The 23,470-nt window shown below is 33.3% G+C and overlaps 1 protein-coding gene across 1 annotated transcript in view; it reads left to right on the forward strand.

Annotated features, from left to right (window-relative positions):
* Nucleotides 1-23,470, forward strand: part of LOC114940102 (uncharacterized) — a 102,595-nt gene that overhangs the window by 2,183 nt on the left and 76,942 nt on the right. The window contains exon 2 of the mRNA XM_029314611.2: nucleotides 13,389-13,462. The gene's annotated coding sequence lies outside the window, so the exon portion shown is untranslated. The remainder of the gene's footprint in view (nucleotides 1-13,388; nucleotides 13,463-23,470) is intronic.

The following is a 23,470-nucleotide window of genomic DNA, read 5'->3' on the forward strand; positions in this document are numbered from 1 at the left end:
CGCAGTGGCTACATAAATTAAAATACTAATATTAAATCGCTGTGGCTACATAACGCTCATTCGTTAAATACTAAGTGACAAATTTGGCGGCATCGCGCTTTTTACGCTCGGTGAACTCAGGGGTTCCGTTGGCACGTGGCGGTGTGAAAAAGAAACGCATAGTTTACGATCAACGTACTTTCGGCAAGGGAATGTATCAAAGGGGGCAGAAGGCACCTTGTGCCAGCTGTCCGACGTTCTTTTAGTCTGGAAAAGCGCGAGTCATTGGGCTTCAGCATTCCTCTCTTTTGTCTCTCATTCGATTATTAGCACATCCCCATATATGTCTGCGTACATACAAATAATTCTCTAGAAATATGACCAATCAAATAATATTAAGTGAGAATGATTAATATATAGCCGAAGACCACAGGTGCGATTTTATATTGTTCGACTATGCTTCATTATATGACTTATAATTTAAGGAGAAATACGAGCGTATAATTACAAAGGCGCGTCTTAAGAAAAATAAATTAAACATTCATGATTCTGTGATATATAAATAAATTACATACGCACATGTACACATATATACATGTATGTGTATGTAATTTATTTATATCTAACAGGATCATGAATTTTCAATTTATTTCTTATTAAGACGCATCTTTACATTTACGCGCTCGTATATTCTTCCTTAAATTATATGTATATATATATTCTATATATATATATAAATATATATATGTGCATGTATACACATATGTATTACTATTATGACATTTGAAAATAGAATTTGTACATAGTATAAATAACTTAAAATGACTGAGATTGAAAAATATTTTCCATTAATATTTATGTGCATAGATGAGAATCCTATGTCTTCATCATCTCTTCTTCTTATACATGCTATAAACATATTTTACATATATAATCAACTAAAATGATATGAACCAATATCCATCAAATTAATGATTGGTGTCATAGATCGCGTTTCCTCGATGCATTCGTATCTGTGATGCAAATCGATTCGACAAACAGACTCATGACCAACGTCAATAATATTGATCCAACTCTCTGTCTCCTTTCGGGGAAGGGAATCAAAATTATTATTTATTCCGTTCCGAAGATCATTAATTTATGGTTTATTATAGTTTATCGGGTCGCGGTTTGCGCCATCGACTCGAGGGCCGCGGCAAATGATGCTTATCGCAGATGTGGAGTGAGTCGTCAGCGTAATTTTAAATTTGCGATGCGTCGTACCGCTATTACAGGTACGGGTTTGAGCCTCTTAAGCGACATTACTGCGGTTTTCGTGGCTAAACGCGGTGCCTTCCGGGCATCTTATAATCCGCAGTGAAAGAGGGCCAGCGCGATTGCGCATCGATCAGAGAGCACACCCTTTATTCCCTTTTTACTTTATAACACTTTTTTCTTTTTCTTCTTATATAAATTACAAAAATATTACGAGTAAAGAAAACTTAAAAATATAAAATATTATTTTTTTTTTAAATAATATCTAATAAAGAAATTTCTCTCTCTAGAGACTAAAGATATAATAAAACTTAAATATAATAATGCTCTCAAAGGCTGATACAATTATATTAATTCAACGGTAAATTAAATTAATTTAATAATGATTTAATTAGACTGCGACAAAATAGAGTATTGTTTCAGAAATAATAATAAGAATTGTCTCTCCAATGTACATTAAATGCATTTATGATGTATAAATGTGACACACAGACAAAGTTCCTTCGATCCGGGTAGCACGTGCCCGACCATAAGCGGGTGCAAATGAGTGGGCATAAAAATAAGTGTCGTGCAGTCGCGACGAAGTCTTACCCTCTTTCTCCCTCTCCGCCGGAGATCTCCCTTTCTCTTAAGGTGGATAAACTGAGAGACAGCTGAAGCTGTATATACGTGCATCCTGTACATCATGTGCGATTGCATGACCAAATCATATGTGCGTATTGCGTGCACATAAATTTATATATGTATAAATAAACATATTGCGAGCACGCTTTTATAGGCCGCTTCGAAAGTGTGCTTTCATTTCCTTTCATTGGTGCTAAAGTAATGACGAAGTTGCTGTGTAAAATAATTAGTGTACTCCAAGAGAGAAGCACAATATAAAAAAAATTAGTATAATATTATAATTTATATAAAATCAGAAAGAAAGTATAACGCGATCATATTTACATATTAATTTATTTTCATTAAATTGATATATTGTTGTTTTTACCATTCTAGTATTTAAACTTTGGTTCTTTTTACAATACATACAAATATATAATAGATTAGAAGTTTATATAAATCTATCTTTTGTACAATTTTTGATAAAGTAGGTTTAAAAACACATTTTTTAATAAATTATTTTTTATTGTGAAAACGTATGTGCATTAAATAAAATCAAATATTTTATAAAAAGATATATTACATTTTAACTTATATATACATACATAAACTTTGCAGCACGCATATATATATATATATATATATATATATATATATACATACGAAAACGTGTTTGCAAATTTAATATCCACATTTTAATATTAACAATTTTACTCTTCGTATATATTATATTTATTATCATATACTTGGCCTAATTTAAGGAACATACGTTGAGGTTACCCTCGTAATTTCCAGACGACAACGACACGGTCTGCACGCGTACATGATCGTGTTGTATAGGCGTGTATATGCGTAACAAGTATTGTATATGCATCGTCCGTCACCGATGCAACCTGCGTTGGTTTTCCTTGCTTCTGCATATATCTGATTACTTGATCAGCCGGCGGAAGTGGACGCGAGCTTGGCGTGAGCTTCTTGAAACTGGGTCTCGCGAAGTCATTGGGGTAATGTGAGTGAAACCGGTTTAATGACGATCAGGAATCAGTTTTATTAATCACCTGGAAAAAAGAACCAGAATTTTATCAATTATATCGAAATTTTAAAAATATATAATGTCATCTGGATAAAAAAAGATAAAATTTTAATGAGTGAAATTGTAATTCTTTTTAAATTGCAATGCTAAAATATGTAAAGAGAAATAATATTTAGTTATTACAAAACGACAAAATCATATGCAAGAGACAGAAAAGTATACAAAGACAGCAAAATAAAATGTTTATGTTTGTTATGAATAATAAAATATAAAATATCAATTATCGAGTTAAGATGATGATACGTATACTATATACATTTTGTACTTTTGATACCATATTAATTATGCTTTTAAATTAATGATTTTACATTACAGTTTTGCAGTTTAATCCGAAGAAAGTTGCGTAAATTAGGTTTTATAATGGGTTTGAATCAAATTATTTTAAGGGAAAAAAGTGCGCGTTATAATTCGGATAATTTCATACATCTCAGTTTTGAAGCATATACACACATACTATGTTTGTAAATTCAATATTCATATTTTCATATTAATTTTTTTCTTCTCCCTTTACATATATTGTGTTTAATATCAAATAAACCTTTTTCCAACTTAATTAACCGATTAGTATTAAGTAATAAAATCTTTTTATTGGTATTTACGATAATTTTACAATCATATATGTGTCAATTGTGTATAAAAAGAAAGAGTGCCACAATTTGATTCGTCCAATTATAATTGCTTGATCATAAATATTTTATACAAAGTGCTTCAAATATAATTAATTAAGAAAACTAAAAATTAAATTTGAGCAAAAACAATCAGATAAATAAATTGCTTCGAAAAATACAAGCATGGTACATATAGAATTATTACACTATATCGTACAAAATCGACAAAAATGTATGCAATTAAAAATACATATATAGGCTTTTTTCTCTCTCACATATTTTTAATTACTTATTCTAATTATTTATTGCTTTTGTACGATTTTATAGATAAAATACGTGTCATAATATGTCATTTGATCGCTTAATTTTTATAAGATATAGTATAATATTATTCAAAGTTTTGGTAATACTAATATTCAAAAACTAATTAATTCAAAACAAAATGAGAATATTGCTTATTGAAAAACAGAAAGTTACAAGAAAATTTTCGTGCATCTTTAATGCATGATGTGCATATGAATATTTATAAAAATATAATATCTAAAAACTCATATAAAATCTCTCTTTTGCATTAAGTTGGAATTAATTTCGAGAAAAGATTTCATCTTTTATAGATATACACATATAATAGTATTATATTTTTTATATTAGCATATTTATTGTATTACTGACTAATGCTATACACGTTAACAAAAAATTCACATACTATGTATCGTAAAATCATTTTTATATAATGACAGCGGTTCGTCACGTTTCGCGTTGAAAGTAAATTTTATTTAGATCACGCACGCACTTTGGATATCAATGCGTGCGAATTTCGTTCAAGTTTCCATACGGGGATCCTTAACAGCATCGCATCGGTCCATTTTTCAGGCCTGACGAAACGGTAATACCGAAGATTATAATTTAAAGGGGATTGCTGCTGCCGCCTTCTCCGGTCGTAAAATGCATAAAAGTTCGAGAGTATATTATTATGATTTCTTGACGGTCAAAGATTTCTCGAGTACTTTCATAAACAACAAGTATTCCATTAAGCGATATTCTTAATTTATTTGGGATTAATTAGCTTTTGGATATTTGAACTATCAAAACTTAATGATATTAACATAAATCTTAATAATTATAATATAAAGCGACGAAATTATAAGCCATATTACACGTTGAAAAATGGCAATGCATTCTATAATCATAAAATTACAAGTAATAAATCATTTAAATAATAAATAATCTTAATAAATTAAGAACAAATTATAAGAACTCACGCGTTATTATTTTTTCGTAAAACTAGTCTTAACATAGATCCATTTCTAAAAAAGGCATGTAAAGTCGACAATCGCATCTCTCGAAGTTTATTGTTGTCGCTTTTTTAATTTGAATATCTTGAATAAAAATGATTTTTTCTTTAAAAATTCTTTATATTAATATTCATTATATTTATATACGTCGAATAAAAAATATTATTATATGTTACATTGTTATTATAAATTACAATCACTATCTTTTACAGTCTTTTTCTTACATCTGTGTATTAAGATCAGTTCTACGAAAAAAATAATACTGTGAGGAAATAAAAAATCAGTTAAATTAAAATTAGACATGATCGGCATGGATGAAACGATCGCTCAGATGCGGTAATAGTCAAGTACCGGGTTATTCACAAGAATATCGGTGATCTCCTTCCCTGAGGTCCAGCTGGAGGTATCGCGCATCAGCTTATTTGTTCCAGCGAACCCGAACGAATTTTTAAGGATGGTGCGCGAGGGCGGCGGTTGCCCAGCGGGTGAGGCAACAGGTGAATTATCGCGGACAATTTGTTTCTCCTGATAAATCAGTGTAGATAAACCGCGTGTTGTGTCTAGATGGTTCGCTCGCGCGCGCCTCGGTTCCCGCACCTGTTTTACTCTTTTTCTCCCGAAAAACTACCTGCCGGCTGACTTTACTTTCCTCGATGTGCCGCGTCGAGAACCGGCCGCAAGAAGTGGTGGACGCGATGGCTCATTAAGGTAACCGTTTGCTCGAACTCGTAATCTTATGTTTCGTGGTCTCGTGCCGCTAAACCCTCGCATCAGTCACCGTCTCGTAACGCTGTCTCCGTGTGGCCGCAATGAATTTATAAATATATATGTATAATATCGCATATGACAAATGTATGGAATTTTACGTATATAGTTTGCATGACGTAAATCGCAAATCGCGCGTCCAAGGAAATATGATTAAATTGTTAGATATTTTCATAGTGATGACATTTTCTTCAAAGATTTTAAGCAACTATGTAACACTATAAAAAAGACAAGTTTCACAAATTAAATAGAAAAATACTGATTATAAGTGCATACTTTTCTTCTTTAGGTCGAGTAACGTTTGCAATTCCGATTATGCAGTAAATGATTGCGAACGAACGAACGAACATTTGCGCGGTACGTAGCCGCGGTTGATGCAGGTGGTTCTTTTGCAGTACCACCTGTGCGATGCGTCTCGTCTTCGTATATACCTTTCCGTTGCGGTCCCGCAGAAAACGTCTTTAAACGAATACTGCGGGTGTCATCGGTACGTAACTTATAGTGCAACGGTTTGTCGCCTTCCGTACAATGTCATTAACATAGAAGTGAATGAAGATTATGTTATACCACTTAAATAAGATAATATGTAATTCATAAATTTATTTCATTGAATTACCTAAATTATATTAAATTGCACAACACACACAAGAATTTTACGTTTCAAATTGTTATAATTTTTAAATTTAATTTTTTATTTAAATTAAATTTCAATTATTATAAAATGTTTTGAAGTGTAATTCAAATATATCTACATAAAATTGGTATAGAATTAAAAACTTATATCTTTTATTTATACGTATATTTACTTATACATAAATTTATATGAAATAATAGAAGAAAAGATATATATATTTATTTATTTATTTATTTATTCTTGCACATAAGGGAAAAGAAGATTTGTGTATAAAAATATTATGAACAACGCGTGCTAATAATCTGGCACACTCGATAGAAAGCAGACTAATTTCCTTCATTGGGAGGACACGATGACACAAACACGGACCATCTGCCTTTGCTTACGTCACTATTAAATGCGCCGATTATTACAGGGAGGCCGAGGAAAGTGAGGTTTCCAATTATCTCAGATCGAGTCTGAGACATTTTTTCATCAGTATCGTTTTTCAAAACGAAACGTGCGACGAATCTTACGATAAATCATCTTTTATCTAGATGTTTGCGGGATTATATAAATCCAAAATCGAAGATCATTTTTCTTTGAGGGATTATTGCTTTTCATTAATTTAATCTCATTTGATAAATCGTATCAAATCCTTATAATGCTGATTCTTTGGAAGTAATGGACTCGATAAACATAGTATTATAATTTATTAAAAATCGTAAGAATTAAAAAGAATCTGTCAAAACATAATTATAAATGTTATAAAAAATCATCTACATTATTATTTATTATATTAAATAAATTATGAGAAAGTATTTATTAATTTTGTGGAATCACATATGTAATATACCAAATACTTTGCTGACATTTGTGCCATATGCTAATTAATATAGCATATGGTGAAGTGCAAAATTGTTCTGTGATATATGAAAATTCTTATTTTATATTTCACATTTTATTAACTTATTAAAATTTATTTTAATTAATGCACTAATATTTTTTTACTTGTCATAATTTCAGAAAAGTAAATTATTATTATTAGGTTTTTTATTTCTGCACTTGTGAAATTATTTCCAGTAAAATTAATGTAAAAAATATACTATTACATGTTAACGGTATGAAATTTACAAATACTTGTTTTTGTTTTCTAACATTCTCTCCTTAAACATTTCTTAAACATTTATATATAATATTATGTATGCGCTCTTTGTAAAATTATATATATATATATAATAAAAATTAATTGACAGATTAAAAATCTTACACATCTTAAAAATCTCTGAATATTGAATTGTATATTTATACTAAATAGAATATTCAACTGTCTATAATTAAGCACGGTGTATGTCTTATCACTCGATAATACCATGACACGAATGTGAGTTCATTTGCATAAGAATCGGAACGTCGATTAAATAGATCTGGATTACAAATGTATTTCTGTGCATTGGATTGACAACGCGACATCTTGTTTACTTTTGTAAGGATTTGATACGATTTATCAAAGAGTTCTTTCTATGTAACTTCGATGAAAGTTCTCGTCACTTCGTTTCGTCATGCATTTGACTGTGAGTAAAAGGCGTCACGTGCGGAACGGAAATTTTTATCTTCTTTTAGACGTAATCCTCGATCTAATCGCATGAAGTTCTTTCTTCGCAGCTGTATCAACTAGTGGAACAAAACCGTCCAAATTAAACTTTTTGACAATTCACATGAGTCTTCTAATGCTAATGTAGAAATTTATGTGCTCTTTTTCTAAATTCTCCTCTAGATATGATAAGAAATATAAATAGATCCATATGCATACAGAAGTAGGTATTTAGCATTATTAGGGTACATTAGAACAGGATATGACGACATTAAATTAATTCAATATATTAGTTAGAAGTTGATGGATGATTTTACTCATCTAATTTTTAAAGAAAAATTAAATCGCAAATAACGTGAAATATTTTAAATCATAATATAGATTAAATATAAAATCGAGGATTAAAATCCGTTCATCCTGCCTTGATTTTGCGTAGACTGAACAGCACAATTTTAATTATACTCAATTGTCAGGATTATTGATAACTAGGTATAATTCAAATTGTGAAATTGTTATTAAATATTGAAAATTACGAAATTAAAAAAAATTATATTTAAATTGTTGGCAAAAATTTCATCGAACACGAAGAATTCGCAAATATTATGATCAACAATCACCAAATATTATGCATGTGCCGTTATTCCAAATTTGTGTATCGAGGACTTTGATAATACAGTAGAGTCGTTCCACCGGTGTCAGCCTGAACAGTCTTTTCACCTGCGCGGCATATGGTGGCAGGATACGCAAGCCGAGGGATGTTCAGGGATGCTTACCGAGGGGTGGATAGGTTTTTGGCCGCCGGTGGGGCAGGCGAGCGGCGATGCTTCGATGCCGGTTAATTTGTTGTTCATCCACGTGACCCAGTGCTTTCGGGGGGCATTACATTCGGGTGCTTCTCTCTACTTCCGGTACTTGACCCTTCTAGAGGGGGTCACGCACCGTTGGTCCTCCTACCTATAACCGGTCTCTCTTCCACTTTCACCCATCGTCGCGATCTCTCGTTTCAACCACAGCGACGCTTCGATTCGCTAGAGCGTGTTAAACACCACCTAAATCCCCGGGGTGATTCACCCTCCGGGTGAATCTTCGAACGATCTAGACGGCTGTTATTGTGGCAACGCGCTGTCGATGATTGCTTCGGTTCCCAGGCCTCTGCGTACCTCGATTGACACTACTTTTCATATAATGTAATCGGAAAATTTCGATTGATATCCTATAGTGATCGATATTATATATTTTTATTATATATAATAATATAATGAAATAATAATATTATAATATTATATATAATATAATATAATTAAAATATATATATAATATATAATATAATTATAATATTATATTATATAATATATAATATTAATAGTTATATTATATTATATTATTATTATAATATTATATATAATTATATGGTGATGTATACATTATTTATGAAAAAAAAAAATTTTTACTTTACTATTATAGTCATAAAAATCTAAACGATTAAAAGTGACACAAAAAATATTACGACTTCAAAATACTTCTAATTACTAATTTCGTTTTTATTTGTGTGTATGTGTGAATCCGTGCGTCCTACTTTATTTATTTTTTTTTAAATAAATGCTAAGTAATATAGATTGTCAAAAATATACTGAAAACGGCAAAGTAGAAGATAAAAACAACATTTTCTTAATCTAATGATATATCTCCTTATGTATGCACCACATTTATTACACTATCATAAAATTTCCATCGACTATAAGAGCAAAAAACCAATTTTAATCTTGCGTTAAAATTTCGCTTAAACATATTTAAGAATCGACTAACGTGCAAGATAAATGGGGCTATCAAGACGGCATCACCTGCTTCTCTTAATTTGTCACCACGTTGCCAATGTGGAGAAAGATAAAGGGATATCGAGCGACTTTCTCTGTCTTCTTCCCCGAGAAACATATTTGGTATTACGTCTCTTCAAAGATTCATATCAATCGCTCAGTATTACATACCGCCGTTAAAAGATTACAACGATAATTTGACATGCATAATTTTTATATTTAGCACGAATATTTATATTAATTACAAATAGTTTTATTTTAATATATCCTTCTAGTATATATATGCTAACAAATAATTATATGCTTATTTTTAATTTTAAATTTGTCAAAATTAAGAGACTGAAATATAATTATTATATTAGAATAAAAAAAAATTTAAATTAAATATTTCTTACAAAATATAATAAAATAATTTAATAATATTTGATATTTTTCCTGAATACGAGACAGTATAATATTCTCAGGTAATAATTGATGTTAAAATAATGTGCATTTGCTACTTAAGTTAATTCATTAATAATACAATTGTAATAATACAATTAATAATTATAAAAGCATATATATTTATATATAAAATTTTAAATACACACATATATATAATGTATAGTAACTTTTGAGATGCCGTTTATCCACGTCAGTCACTGTCATGTTGCTATTATTTATATCTCAATAAAGAATGGTTCGGGCGTTTCTAAGTTTGATGCAGGAGCCTTCTCCTTTTATTCAGCGCGGATCCAATTAATGTGCCACATGACGTTTCCGACGAACGGAAATCGGCGGCCGGTAGAGCGTAGAAAAATAGTCCAAAAAGAGAGAGAGGGGCACTCGGACATCGGCGAGCAGCAGGAGGGTCGAAGTTAATTGCTAATCACTAAATCCACCCCACCGGAGCGGTGCCGATCGCCGATGTCTGTCGTTCCCTGCGATTTTTCGAATCCGAGAAGCTGCCGAGAGTGACTCATGTTTGAATAATGAAGAAGTGCTCTATAATATGCGCATGTATAAAATGCAATTTTTCTCAAACAATTTTGAAATGTATCAATTAATTTACTGTTCGTGTCCTTTCTCTCGTCTTTTTTTCGAAAAAAGATCGTGTAGAAACAAACCAATATAGGGTGTTTATATCGCAAATGGCTTATGTAAAATGCACATGCGCGCCATGTGGCTAATGGAATTTCGCACTTCAAGGGGATGCAGATGATTTTCTAGAGATTAATTGCAGAAAACATGCGTAAAATTTAATGCTTTCGGGATGACGCTTCTTCATCTACCGGTTTTTGAAATTTTTCTTTTGTGGTATTCATATATTTATTAATCATGGGGAAATATTGAATAAAAATGTGTAAATAAAAATAAACATGCATCTAATAAGTAACAATATTTAAAAAATATTGCAATATAATCCTTGTGCAAATAAATTAATAAATTAATTATTTGGTTCGAAAACATAATATATATTATAATCAAAAAGAACGCAAAAAATAGATATGTTAGGCAATAGGCGAGATCGTATTTCATGATTGACATAAAAAGAGTGTGAGTATCTTCGTTGTTATGAGTTCCCATGCACGTGATCCACAGCAAATACCAAATAGTATTATAAAACGTCGAAGAAAACACGTGACCGTTTATATGGGGTTAGATATATGATTTTAAAACCAATATATATGCGGGACAGATGTCATATATCATGAATTTTATATTTTTCTCTAATTGTAAGTCTCTTAACCAATTTATAGTTTTTATTTTTCATATTAAGATTGCTGTGCTATTATAATTAGGGACTTTAAATTTTTCATATAAATCCCATTTCTCAATTTAAAAATTTGTGATAAATAATAAAATAGTGCCTTAACAAAATGCAGAAAGAAAAAGTTAGGAACAATTCCAGATGTGGTTAAATTGTATTCTCTAAAAATCACGGGATCAATGACCATAAGATCATTCACGACCATGCAGACCTGTCACGTCTGTCAGAGATAAAGAGAAGTCGGAGTGAATAGGGATCGTTTTGCCGGAAACCTGCGAGATTCTCTCGTCGACAAGTAACTCTTCTCCCGATGTTTCTTACATATATATCTTCTCTTTTTCTCCTCTGTCTAAAAGACACCCCGAATCACACACGACAGGCGAGGTAGCGGACGATGAGCCCTCGGCAACTGTCCCCTGTAGTCAGCACGCGTCGCCACGTGGCTCAGGTAAAAAAAAAAGCGACGGAGGAACAGGGAAGCTAAAAGCCATTCTCGGACGCGCTCGTGCGTAGACCCTTGTTTCGTTCCCCGGAACGACGTGGTGCGTTACCTTTGATGTCGACGCACGCCGTTCCACGCGGACCTGAATAGGAATGCGATTTCCCAAACTCATTTCGTAAGATTACCTTGCGATGATCCGCTTGTAGCGGATTGTATCTTTGAAAACGACACGAGCAAGCACTTCGTATAACGTTATAAGTCTATATCACGGAAAAAAAGAATTAGCTACCATAGCTCAATTTTAGCGGGCCATATATTACATACGAAATTTAGTTATCATGCCTAAATTTTAGCTATGACAGCTAATATTTTTTAGCTGTAACATTCTCCGTTAAACTATGGCTAAAAATATTAGTTACCATAACTAAAAAAGCATGATAACTAAATTTCAGGTTGTAATATATAGACAGCTAAAATTTAGCTATATGGTAGCTAATTTTTTTTCCAAGATACATTTTGTACTCTCACATATTCTTATATGTATATCTGTTTTGATTCGCGAAAAAAGAATTACTCATTATAGTTAAATTTTAATTGTTTCTATGTAACTGAAATTTAGTTATCATGCTTAAATTTTAGCTATAATAGCTAATGACAGCTAATATTTTTATAAAATTCTCCATTAAACTATAGCTAAAAAATATTAGTTATCACAGTTAAAATTATTAGATATGGTAGTTAAATTTTTTTCCGTGCTGCTTTTTATAAAATAGCACAATATGCATGTAGCAATAATAAAAAATTAGTATAGTTGAAGAAGAACATGTAATTTACTCTACTACTTATTTTTGGTACTTCTCATTAATTAATATAACATGTAAATATAAGAGGTATTAAATCGACGAATTTGTAATATAATAATTAGATTGAAATAACAAAATATAATATGGAAGTAAAAATTCAATATAAAGTTTTAGATTTTGCTTTGATTCAATCATATCATGTTTATCATTATATACATATTTTGCATAAATTCTGTTTCAATTATTATGTTATAACTGATGCATTGATATAACGTCGATACTTGATTAGCATCAGTTTACGATATACTAAACTTATATAAGAGATTCAATTAGATTTAACATATGTCTGCATAAAAAAATTTGTAACCGACTTTTTCAAAGAAAACGTTTGCTTTCTATATGGAATCATACGATATCGATCTAGCATCTTTTATTTATGAATATTTATGTTCTCCACTAACTTGCATGATTATCAAGTCCTTATATCAGGCAAGAAAAGTTGAACAGTTGTTTTTTTCCGAAATGAGGTCACATATTTTTTATTTTCGTAACGTATATATTTTTACAAACTTTTTATAAAATTCTATCAAAAACTAATAAATAATAATTCTATAATATAACAATAATTCTATCGAAGCAATAATAATCATTATAAGAAAATCGTCGAGATATGAATTAAGAATAAATTCATAAATTCGGTAGTTTCGACTAATAATAACTGACAATGCATTTCTTGCATTATCTAAAATCTAATATCAATGTTGGTTTATTACAGAAAAACATGCTGCCGTACATCTTTGGATCCTCAGCGTTTCGAAATTGCAAGACTTTAATCACCGCCCACGACAGGTATGATATTTAAAACAATAAAACCGCCATAGTCCTGTAATATGCGCGGCATACAGTAAGCATATGGTGTCCCTGCGAAGGCAACGTCTTCGATGCAACGGTATAACAGATGGTGCAGGGCCGATAGCGAATGGCTCGTGCTGCACTCCACCTTTTCCCTCCATCTCTCATCCTCTCGCATCTTTTTCACCCATTCTCTCTCCCATTCCGTCCTCCCTCGCCCTTTTCATTCCATTCTCTCGTTTTTATCTGCTTTATTTGCAACGTCTCTAAAACGGTCGAGCGGTGTATTACGGTATGTGAGTGGCGAACGAAAAAAAAAAAAAAAAAAAAAAAAAAAAGGAGAAAAAGGCAGAGGGAAGGACGAAGCGGAAAAGAGAAAGAAAAAAAATGCAAGCAAACCCTCGATACCTCGTGCCGAGCGCATCACTTTGCCGCGTGTGCCGGTTTGCGGTTGTGCGTGCAACAAGATTCTACAAGAATATCATTTCTTCCGTCTCTGCCCTTCTTGCTCTCTTCTCTCCTCCCCCAACCCTTTCCTTCGTGTCGTCACGTACTTTTTTATTCGATGCCCTTTCATCGTTTTCGAGTGATTAGCTTTCGGGGGACCTAAGACCATCTGTTTGCGAGTTTGCAACCAAGAATTACACATTTGAGTATATCTCGATGATATTTATTTCTATAATATTGCAAGAGAAGCATAATTAAGTATCAGCAGCCAATTATTACGCGAGTATAAATGCAGGAGATCAAACTTTTCAAAGGTTTACATTATCTTTTTAAAAATGTTTGTTAAAAAAAGCACTTGATATCTTATGTAAGAGTATACCTTGTAATTAGCGTGCCAAAAAATATTTATCGAGTATATACGAATTCCGTCTTATCACTTTCATTCTTGATTCTCGATTGAACCTTTTACACAGTTTGTCGGTGAACAAATGTATCGAACTTCCTTTCGAACGTGTATATACACATATGTGATTGAGCAACAGGAGAACCCGCGTTCTCTCTTCCGTGACGAGAGAACTTTCTTACCCTACGCTCCAATTTCGCGAACAATATTGACGAATAATAATCCTTCCTGTTCGTTACCTTTCTACGCCTTCCTACTGCATGCAAGGCAATAATTATCATACATTGTTGCAATTCGATGTTTTACAATGTAAGACCACCTGTCGCGCCCGATGCGGTTTCTCGTCGATCGGTCGGTTCCTTGGGTTTCTTTCACGCAGTATTGTATCAGTTCTCTTTCCTGTCTGGCTCTGCAGTTCGACATTATAACCGGGGGTTCCTCTAATATCTCTCTCCGTATCAACGCCTATCGAAATTGTCGGTTGTTGCCTAAGCACGCGCGACATATGTTTCGTACTAAAATTCGCTTAAATGAATTAGCACAGATTAAGCTCATCTCGAGTGATTTACGACGATAACATTCCGTACTTCACAAATTATGCGAAACACATTTTTTTTACGCGAGAAAGAACTTGCACAAATGTTCGTTCAAGTCAAAGAATTTTTTTCCTGAAATTCCAGAGAGTAAATATAAATTTTGTTCGGGGTCTCATAATTTTCTATACACGTATAAAAAGATTTTAATATTTTCTTAATATTAAAGGTATTTATATATTATTAATAAATGCCAAAAGAAGTCTCGCGTCGTAATGTTTCCCTTGTCGCAAAGAAAAGCTAGACGATTAAAATTTCACACGGTCGAGAACTTAAGCATGATGCTTGATTATTATTCCCATAGTAAATTAATGACGGTTCTTAATGCGGGCGCTTCGACTATATTTCGTTTCTAGGAACGGTTCTCACGCTCGATTGACTACATAAACGTGATACAAAAGATGGCGAATTGAAATAAAGGAAAGGGCAGGGGAAAGACGACTAGAGACAAGAGGAAGTAGGTACACCTGCGAAACCTCACATGTAATTAAATAGATCGTTGTCGTTGGGTACTCTCCGTCGCTTTGTACTCATTGTCAGTCACCGTTGCGAGTACCAGCGTATTCCGATACTTATACAGGCTGTCCAATGGGGCAGACGATGGCGCCGATAGTATAGTCGGTGTCGTTTCCTGTTCTCAAACGTCGCCGCTTTCCTTCCTCTCCTCTGTATCAATAATTTATTTCTTTCACGACTGTGTGGTAGGCTTGTCAAAACGATCTTGAAATTCAATTAATTACTTGGATGCATAAGAAATAATTTAAATTTTTTTTTACGTAATAGTTTTATTATAGTTCATGTAAATATATAATCTATACCGATCATAATTTCGAGATAAATCTCATAAAAAGAAATAAAATTCTTTAATAAATACATTTACTCTAAAATAAAAATTTATTTTCTTATAAACATAAAAATTGCATAGCGTGTGTTAAGATAATGCAACAAAATTATTATTTTGTTTTATTAGTAAAATAAATAAAATGTAAGAGTTTAAATTTTATCTAAAAATGTTGAGCATAAAACATTGTAATACATTTTTGCGTGCATTAATATAATTAGCAAAAATATTTTCTTCAAAACAATCTGTATATTATAATTTCGTTTCAAGCACGTGTTGATATTTTTTGTATTATTTTTTTACTGTGGAGATAATAATCAAGCATTTAACAATAAGGAGAAGTTTGAGTAAAATAATAGACAGGTAAGTTAATAACGCACACGTGTCACCTGAAGCTATAACATTCGAGCTAACATTGCATCGAAAATATGTTAAGGAGAGTCTTTCCTTCCTGCATTCTACAGTATTATGGGCTTATCTCTTTTGCGTGAGTATAATGTAAGAAAATAAGAGTCAAGACTTTGGCGGGAAATTCTCTTCGCACACGTGCTTCAAAAAGAAGTCGCTATTCCTATCCGCTTAGAAATAAACACCTGCACCTAACAGGGAATACTCGTGAGAGCCTTTAGAAATTTCCGGTTTCAAGGATCATCGGCCCGCACAAAATCCTTAACGAGCTTTTAACTACGTATCGATCCTTTTCATCGATTGCTTATCTAATCCTCGATCGTGGAACTACTAAAGCACTTTACTTCTGTGGACAGTTAACTTTATAATTCAAAGTATATACGAGAATGATTAATTTATTATACATATATAACAATCATTAATTTTACTACTTATTATTAATTAATGCATTTTATATAAAAGTGAGCACATAGCTATAATATAATTACTATAATATTTTGCATAAATATACATATTATATACATATTTTATTGGATGGTATTAAAATATAACTTGAATTCTCAACTAGTATCTCCATAAAATTTTATAGCTTTTTTAAAATTTTGTAATAAGATTAAATTTTTATATATTGCTGAGATACTAAAATATATAAAAAGTAGAACTGATTAATAACTTAATCATACCGAAGATGCAATGGTGAAGATCGAGATAAAATTTCTAGAATAACTTCATATTTGCTGAAGCGGAATGAAGGATCGATGTTGTATTTCACTGCGATAGGATCATCCTTTATGCAACCGCAAAGGTAAGTTTAAAATCCAGTGTCAACTTCCTGGTGGGCTTTATTTTGATATAAATTGATGGAGCACAGCTGGCTATGTGTGTGTGACTCTGTAACTATTACCAATTTATTTTAACAACTTGCAATAGGAATCATTAATTATTCGGTGATGTTTCATTGTTTTTACCCGTATCATTTTCGAACGAAATAAACATGTATAAACGGTAAACCATTATTTCTATTTGTCACATCCCGTATCGCGACAAGATAAATTGAAAAAATGATGAGAGATAAATTAAAATTTCAAGCTTCCGAAAATTATATTCACTAATAAAAAAAATGATACACACTTTCTCTCTCTTTTTCTAATTCTGCAGCATTGTTATCGATTAATATAATTATTCTTACACTATTATATAACGTATCTTTATTTATATAAATAATTATTCAATATAAAATTGACTTCTTGCTGCGTTCGTGTTCGCTTTCAATCATATTGAATACGTTAAGACACTAATTACAATAATTTCGATGACGCGATATCTCGCGTGTTACGTTACAAAAATAACACTAAAATAATGCGGAAGTCGAGAGTCCTCCATGTATCATGTACCTCTCTAACTAGGATGACGAGATATCAACAGGTGCTCCCGAAATCGCTCTCTCGCGCGCGAGAGCAATATCGAGAGCTCATTCATGTCAGTACAATTACTCACTCTCCTGCTCCATTTCGCTCGGAGGCGCGGACTGCGTGTCGATAAAACTTATGACTACTCAGATTCGATTCTTCGATCGGCGAAGTAACATTTCCGGGTCAGACAAGACGCGCCGATAAGATCCTCGACTGTAATCTCTCTTAATTCAAAACTGTCATCCGGGTGATATAGTAGGTACATATAATATGTAACCCATCAATTTAAGAACGGGCTGTTCAGATTATATCCAAAAGAAACCAGTTCGAGATTAGCTCAAAGCTTTGGTGGAGATTTTATACAATTATGATAATTCACACACAATCAAAGATATATAATTTTATTTTTTTTTATATTTTTTGTGTTAACTTTTAAATATCAGTTTTTTTTCTATATATTTATGACTATATAAAAAGGAATTTGTTTATTATATAAATATGATAATGAGATTTTTATGTCTTTAAAATATTTCCAAGATATTCTAAAAAAAAATAATAAAAGGAAATCTTACGATTTTAGCCGAGGTAAAACTATATTAAAATAAAAGATATTATCCACGGTTCATTTTTTATCATAATTTTATATTTTCTCTCTCTCTCTCTCTCTCTCTCTCTCTCTAAATGTAGAATAAATTGACTCTTGTCAAATATTCGTTTGTGCTTGTAAATCATTCTCTACCATCGAGGCATAATTCAAACGTAATTAACAGCATATATATTTTAACATCCGATCGCGGCTCGACTTGGCGAAGGTCCGACAATAATTAAGCAGAGCGGAATTAGCGATAACCCGTTATCGAGTGCGTTTCACTCGTCGTTCCATCGATTCGTTACGCTCGCAATCGCTGTGCTCTGCGTGCAAAGTTTCGCGTCACGAAGGGAAAATTATTATTAACCACCTTGGGTGGACACTTTCTCACCCGAATCGAAGGCACTGAGAATCGCGCGTATAGTTACAGCTTGCACGTAATAACAGCTTTATGCAGACCCGGACTAACATAAGTAAGGCTTATACGTTCGTTGATTCTCTGATTCCGGTTGCTCCAGGCGATCTTTTCTGGCAGTTCTCTCTCTCCCCCGCGTTCCCTCACCTTTTCGACCCCCTTTCGACTCAAATACCTACTATACACAAGCGTTCGTCACACGAGCAATCAGCCCGAGCAATGGCATTCGGCAATAATCGCGACGGCGAAGGGTAGTTACACTGTCGCTGTGTCGCGTGCAATTCTCGTATTCAAGGACGGAGAAATTGAAGGAAATCCTAATTACGCTAATACCCTTAAATTACAATTTTTGCAAGGTGTTGATCGCAAAGATATGCGGATACTGTAATTTCGCGTTTGCAAGAGCGTTTTGCGCTCGCATTGTAAGCATTGCTTCCCATGTCGCAAATGTCAAACTCGTTTGCGTTTCTTTTTGTCGCAGACAACCAAGTAAATGTCTCTCTGAGCACTTTTTGCAAATCATTATTTCACGGGAAAAAAAGATGTTTATCAAGCCGACCACGTTTAACGCTAAACGCTATATAAATATATCAACTTTGTCAAATAATTTTGTATGTTCTACCATTAATAAATTATCAAAATATATTAGTATTCTCAAGAGAATCGTCGTACAATTAAGATTCACATAACAGACACGAACGAAACATTTAATTGCATGCTTTCCCGGAATCGGTGACATAAAGGACTCGGGTCGACGTTAAAGTATGTCCAAAAATGACTCGAGAGCCGAATTGATCGCGATCGAGCAACCGAAATGTCTGATTCACAACTTAAACCTTTGCGATTTCTTCTTCTCTGCTTCTCTTTCTTCTCGACTACATATTCGTCGAGACACGTACTCGCAGCTGTAATGCCATTTACGGCTCCTCGTAACAGCACGTGATACGTTTTTTCCACGACTGGACAATGTCATGTCCACTTTTGACGAACAACGCCGATTATTCGGCCTGTTTATGCTCCCCCTTCTCTCACTTCTTTATGTTGACAACGTATAAACAAGCCGGCCTTTTTGCATTCTATTCGACCCTATATGTATCACAAAGATTGCACCCGCTCGTGTAATATCAATTTAAAAAAACTTCGATCATCAAGAATTATGGCTATTGACTCTATAAAATTATCTTCACTTCTTATATGGTATATAATAATTACAGATACATAATATAATGTACACCTGAAAGAATATCTTTATTTTCGAGTTTTGTAAAATTCGAAATATCTTAAATTTAATTGTGTGAATTAACAATAAAAATGGTAATTAATAATTAGGAAATAATAAAATATAAATATTAATAGATACAATGTAATAGAATAACTTGTCAGCAATACATATTCAAAAAGTGCATGATGCACTTAACTGACAAAATACATTTTTATATATATAAATATATTACATTTAATTAACGAAAAATCCCGATGACAAAAGTCATTCTCGTGATAAGCAAAATTTGCGTACAAAGTACCACGGTAAATTTACGAGCGGATTACGATACCGTCTCGCGTGAAACGTATATAACAAATAAACAAAATAAAGCACGTTGGTAACGTGCGTCCTCACTACCGTTACGCATTCGAATTAAATCGCGACATGCACCGAAAGCGTGGCACCGTTCGAGAGAAGCGGTTAATCGCGAAACGGCAATCGCGGCCAACTAATCGAGCATCCGATATTCGGTTTTTACGACACGAGTGCACGGCCTTCGGTTTCCGCGAAGATGATTCTTAATTAGATGCGGTGCTTGCGAACGTAAACCAGGGAGCGGTAGCGTTAAACTCGCGTGTACCGGTTTAATTAATAAGGAGAAGGCTGGTGCTGGTAGCGCGCGAGCGAAAGACAGCTGCCGCTGTCTCGGAGAAGCAAGAGAGCCGCCCACTTCGATTCGTCTTCTTCCCTCTCGTTTCTGAGGACGTTGAGAAACGTGTACCGTACCAACAACACCCTAACTCTGTCTCCCCTCACTGATCTTCAAAAAATTTGCGGATCATAACAGTGATCATTTTGTCGGTTTGATAACTAAAACCTTCCCTTTAGCACTTGTGTGACCTATAATTTATATAGATAGCATTTGGAAATAAATTTGATAATTTTTTTATAATTTTATGTTCTGTAATATAGAATATATTTGAAGAATATGCACATCAAAATACGTATAAGTAAGATGCATAAGAATACACACATATTATAAAATACAAAACATATTTATATAGTTAAAAATATTTTGTGTGTATGAAGTTGGCATCTAATTTTTATGGAAACTTTATAAATAGTTAAAATTGCATACTTTATTTTTGCATTAGAGTTCCTGATAATTTTAACAAATAGTTTAACCAATTAAAGCAACGAAAATGCCTTAGGACAAATTGGGGCGCAAACTTCACGTAGCGTCTCACTTTGTCCTATGACATCTTATCAGTAATTATCGGAATTAAAAAGATTTATACATAAGAGTTCTAAGAAAAGTTCTGCTTTTTAAGCAAAAATTATTTATTAAGAAATAAAAACGTAGGACGCCAGTTGATTTTCGAGAGTTTTGTTGTTTAATAAAACAGTTCTCGAAAACGAACAGTTTCACGAAGTGTTTCATCAAAACACTTAGAAATTTTTTTAAATAAGTACTTTGTTACCAGAACATTTTGCTAAGGCATTTTACATGCCAAAAACTATATGAGCATTATTAAAAAAAAATAGAACTCTCGAAAATCGATTGTCATTTCACTTTTATGCTCGATATATCGAGATATCAGAACGTGTCAGTCAAATGTAAATTTGTTTCATCGTTCAATCGCGTGAATCTATTTTTATACATAAACCTTTCGATTCCCTTTTCTCTCGGTATCGCTCTCCTTTGCAGGACCATTATACGAGATAACTATCATGCGCGCAATGGCACGCGTGACTGTTACCGCGTGCGCGCCACTTGTTGCACGCGCGCTTACGCACGCGCCACGCGCAGCAGTCGCCGTTCGAGTTTCTCTTTCGATATGTGCGCGCGCATGAATCAAATGTGCGCTCTTTTTCAAGTAATATATTTATCGGAGATCATATCACACGCATACAAGTACATACGCGTCGAAAATGTGCACCGTTTTTTCCTCGCTGTATTTCATTTACGCTCCTCTCCAATCAGCTGTCTTTCTCTCGATCTATTTACATATCTTAAGATAAAATATAAAAGCAACATTTTCTTATAAATATTTAAAAAGATCTCTATAATTTATAATGCGACAAAATTGTCATGCTATAATAGTAAACAGATATATTTTCATCTATTAGCGAATTCGGTCGGATGCACTAGTGCACACGATTGTGAGTGCATATAAATGTTTATCACACACAAGTTCACAATGACGCAAGTAATTAAAAAAAGGAAAAATAATTAATAGTAAGAGCTATCATTATCACTGTTCATATTGAGCAACAATAATAATAGCTCTTACAATTAATTATTTTCCTTTTTTTAATTACTTGTGTTACTGTGAACTTGTGTGTGATAAACCTTTATATGCACTCAGGGTGCACTAGTGCATCCGACTTAATTCACTGTATATTTTATAGAATAGTTAAATAAATATATATATGCGCGGATTAAAATGCATTTTGATATACCTTCGTATATGACAGTGGAAATTCTTGCACACTCTATTACCTGAGTTTAATGTCATTTTACAATGAAGCCCACCTTGAGACACGTCAGAAGTCTCGATATTATCGCGGCCACACATTGCGCAATTTTTCGTCGCACAATATTTTCTGGTTGTCACGTGTGTGCATGTCCCACCTCTCTCGCGCCTTCTGCAGATGCTGCGACTTACAGCCGATACGCCGCAATAAGTGCATTGGTAGTAGCCGCACATGCGGCTGCAAATGCCACTCGCTCTCAGTCAATGTGCACGCGATTCCATAGCTCCGAGCAGATTTTCTCCTCGGCAATCGGAGGGCGCGCTCCCCATTCTCTCTCTCGATCGAGAGTTTGCAATATTATTTGCACAAATTGTCAGGCGGTCGCGGTCGCGTTCAAAGCGCTTCGAAACGCGGTTGCATCCGTTGCAGCAGCAGCTCTCGCGTAGCTGCGGGCTCGTTTTCTCTTTTGAGTCGTGAGTTGCGAAAAAAAGGGCCAGGAGGAGGCAAAAAAAGTTTTTTGAATCGAGCCGCATCCGCGCGAGCAACGACGCGTCCGACGTAATAATATGCAACGCGGCCGATAATTGTGATAATCTCATTATTCGGGATACACCCTACCTTTATTCTCGCGGCGCAACGATTTATCGCCTTCGCGCGCATCGACGCCACTCCGCAATTAGGCTAATGTCGTTTACGTGCCCGGACTCGCGCGTGCCATAAAATACGCGCGCGTAATACGAGAAACATGTAAGAATGGTAAAGTACGTTGTAAAGTGCCGATAATATCGAGAGCCTCATCGGAACGGTACCTTGCCCTTGATTGTCGCGTCGTGAAGAAGATTGAGATTCGACGATAAGTAATAATAATAATAACGTCAATATATAGAGCGGTTGAGAAATTCGAGGTTCTTTATCTTTTTAATCAAGCAGGCTATAAAGTATGCTAATTCACGGGAAATTATTAATAGAGAAATGACAACGTTCTGGTAAAAAAAAAAATAAAATGCAAAAGGAATTTATTTCGCCGAATGTAACAAAGTGTAGAATCTATCTTTGAAATAATTGTATAAGTTATTTATAATCCAAAAAAATAGAAATATATAAATATTTCTGTGTCAATTAAAGTCAAGAGCAACAGAAAATTTGTAAATCACTCAAACGTAAAAATTATTTTAAAATTTATGCTCAACACATCTCATGCGGGGTATATATTTT

This window comes from Nylanderia fulva, unplaced genomic scaffold, assembly GCF_048542155.1.
Source record: "Nylanderia fulva isolate GAGA-0341 unplaced genomic scaffold, ASM4854215v1 Scaffold49, whole genome shotgun sequence".
In the NCBI taxonomy this organism is placed as follows: domain Eukaryota; kingdom Metazoa; phylum Arthropoda; class Insecta; order Hymenoptera; family Formicidae; genus Nylanderia; species Nylanderia fulva.